We start from the raw sequence: 2,728 nt of genomic DNA, 5'->3' as shown, positions 1-2,728 counted from the left end.
GCTATATTATCTACTGTTTTGGACATTATTGGGCTTTATTATCCACTTTTATATTATTTTTGGGACTAACCTATTAACCGGAGGCCCAGCCTAGAATTGTTGTTTTTTGCCAGTTTTAGGGTTTCGAAGAAAAGGAATATCGAACGGAGTCCAAACGGAATGAAACCTTCGGGAACGTGATTTTCTCATCGAATACAACTCAGGAGACTTGGACCCTATGTCAAGACACGTAACAGGAGGCCACGAGGTAGGGGGCGCGCCTACCCCCCCCCTCCCCCCCAGGCGCGCCCTTCACCCTTGTGGGCCCACTGTTGCTCCACCGACGTACTTCTTCCTCCTATATATACCCACGTACCCCCAAACGATCAGATACGGAGCCAAAGCCCTAATTCCACCACCGTAACTTTCTGTATCCACGAGATCCCATCTTGGGGCCTGTTCCGGAGCTCCGTCGTAGGGGGCATCGATCACGGAGGGCTTCTTCATCAACACCATAGCCCTTCCGATGAAGTGTGAGTAGTTTACCTCAGACCTACGGGTCCATAGTTAGTAGCTAGATGGCTTCTTCTCTCTTTTTGGATCTCAATACAATGTTCTCCCCCTCTCTTGTGGAGATCTATTTGATGTAATCTTCTTTTTGCGGTGTGTTTGTTGAGACCGATGAATTGTGGGTTTATGATCAAGTCTATCTATGAATAATATTTGAATCTTCTTTGAATTCTTTTATGTATGATTGGTTATCTTTGCAAGACTCTTCGAATTATCAGTTTGGTTTGGCCTACTAGATTGATCTTTCTTGCAATGGGAGAAGTGCTTAGCTTTGGGTTCAATCTTGCGGTGTCCTTTCCCAGTGATAGTAAGGGCAGCAAGGCACGTATTGTATTGTTGCCATCGAGGATAACAAGATGGGGTTTTCTTCATATTGCATGAGTCTATCCCTCTACATCATGTCATCTTGCTTAAAGCGTTACTCTATTTTTACTTAATACTCTAGATGCATGCTGGATAGCGGTCGATGAGTGGAGTAATAGTAGTAGATGCAGGCAGGAGTTGGTCTACTTGTCTCGGACATGATGCCTATATACATGATCATACCTAGATATTCTCATAACTATGCTCAATTCTGTCAATTGCTCAACAGTAATTTGTTCACCCACCGTAGAATACTTATGCTCTCGAGAGAAGCCACTAGTGAAACCTATGGCCCCCGGGTCTATGTTTATCATATCAATCTCCTACTACTTAGTTATTTACTTTGCCTTTATTTTACTTTGCATCTTTATCACAAAAAATACCAAAAATATTATTTTATCATATCTATCAGATCTCACTCTCGTAAGTGGCCCTATAGGGATTGACAACCCCTATTTGCGTTGGTTGCGAGGATTTATTTGTTTTGTGCAGGTGCGAGGGACTCGCGCATAGCCTCCTACTGGATTGATACCTTGGTTCTCAAAAACTGAGGGAAATACTTACGCTACTTTGCTGCATCATCCCTTCCTCTAAGGGGAAAACCAACGCAATGCTAAAAGAGGTAGCAAGAAGGATTTCTGGCGCCGTTGCCGGGGAGGTCTACGCAAAAGTCAACATACCAAGTACCCATCACATACCCTTTTCTCCCGCATTACATTATTTGCCATTTGCCTCTCGTTTTCCTCTCCCCCACTTCACCCTTGCTGTTTTATTTGCCCTCTCTCTCTATCCTCCCTCTATTTGCCTCCTTTTGCCCGCTTGCTTTTTGTTTGCTTGTGTGTTAGTTTGCTTGCTTATCGGTATGGCTAGTTCTTTACCTTCTGCCTCTATGTCTGAAATTGGGGATACTATTGTCGATAATAATTTTGATGCTCCTACTAAAGAACCCACTATCTCACATATAAAAAGATTCTGTGTTGGTAGTGGTAATATTATTGGAAAAGGAGTTATTCAAGATTTCTTTACTTGTGCCGGTGCTTTACCCTCTATGGGTAGTTCTATCCTTCATAGAACTAGTAGTCTTGCGGACGCTATTGCCATGCTTATAGTTGAACTTGAAAGGCAATTCAGGCACATGCATCCTTCCATACAAAGGATTTTCCTAGAATTTTCTAATATTGAGCATTCTTCTGTTAAGCGTGCCATTACTATCTTTTTGGCTCATGATTTTCGATTCATAATAAAAGAGGCCAAAGAAATCTTTGCGCATTATAGGGTGGATGCTTGCCGTCCTCCCATAGAGGCCATCCTTTTTGATCCAGAAGAAATAATGCATTTTCAATCTCTAGACTATGTTGCTTTCAATGAAAATCTTAGAAAAAGGGTGCCTACCAATGTTTTAGTTGATAGAATTTCTGAACTTAATGATGATTTGGCTATTAGAAATAATGAATTGGGATATTCTCTTGAATATAGGCTCACAAAGTTCTGTCAAAAGAATGCTTATAATGATGAATTGGTTGTGCAATATGAAGGACCGAAGGAGGAACCTATACCTCCCAAGGTTGATCTTGGAGACTTTTGTCCCAATAAATTTAGCCCTTTTGATTAATTTTGCTTGCCTCAAAGAAAACTTGCTGCTGAATGTAGAGAATATGAAATGAGTTTTAATAATCTTTCTTACTATTATGGCAATACCTAAATCTATTCTTGCTTGTTATGCCTAGCTAGGGGCGTTAAACGATAGCGCTTGTTGGGAGGCAACCCAATGTTATTTTTATTCCTTGCTTTTTGCTCCTGCTTAGTAACAAATAAA

Source organism: Triticum aestivum, chromosome 3A, assembly GCF_018294505.1.
Source record: "Triticum aestivum cultivar Chinese Spring chromosome 3A, IWGSC CS RefSeq v2.1, whole genome shotgun sequence".
In the NCBI taxonomy this organism is placed as follows: Eukaryota; Viridiplantae; Streptophyta; class Magnoliopsida; order Poales; family Poaceae; genus Triticum; species Triticum aestivum.
This window is presented reverse-complemented; position numbering follows the sequence as displayed.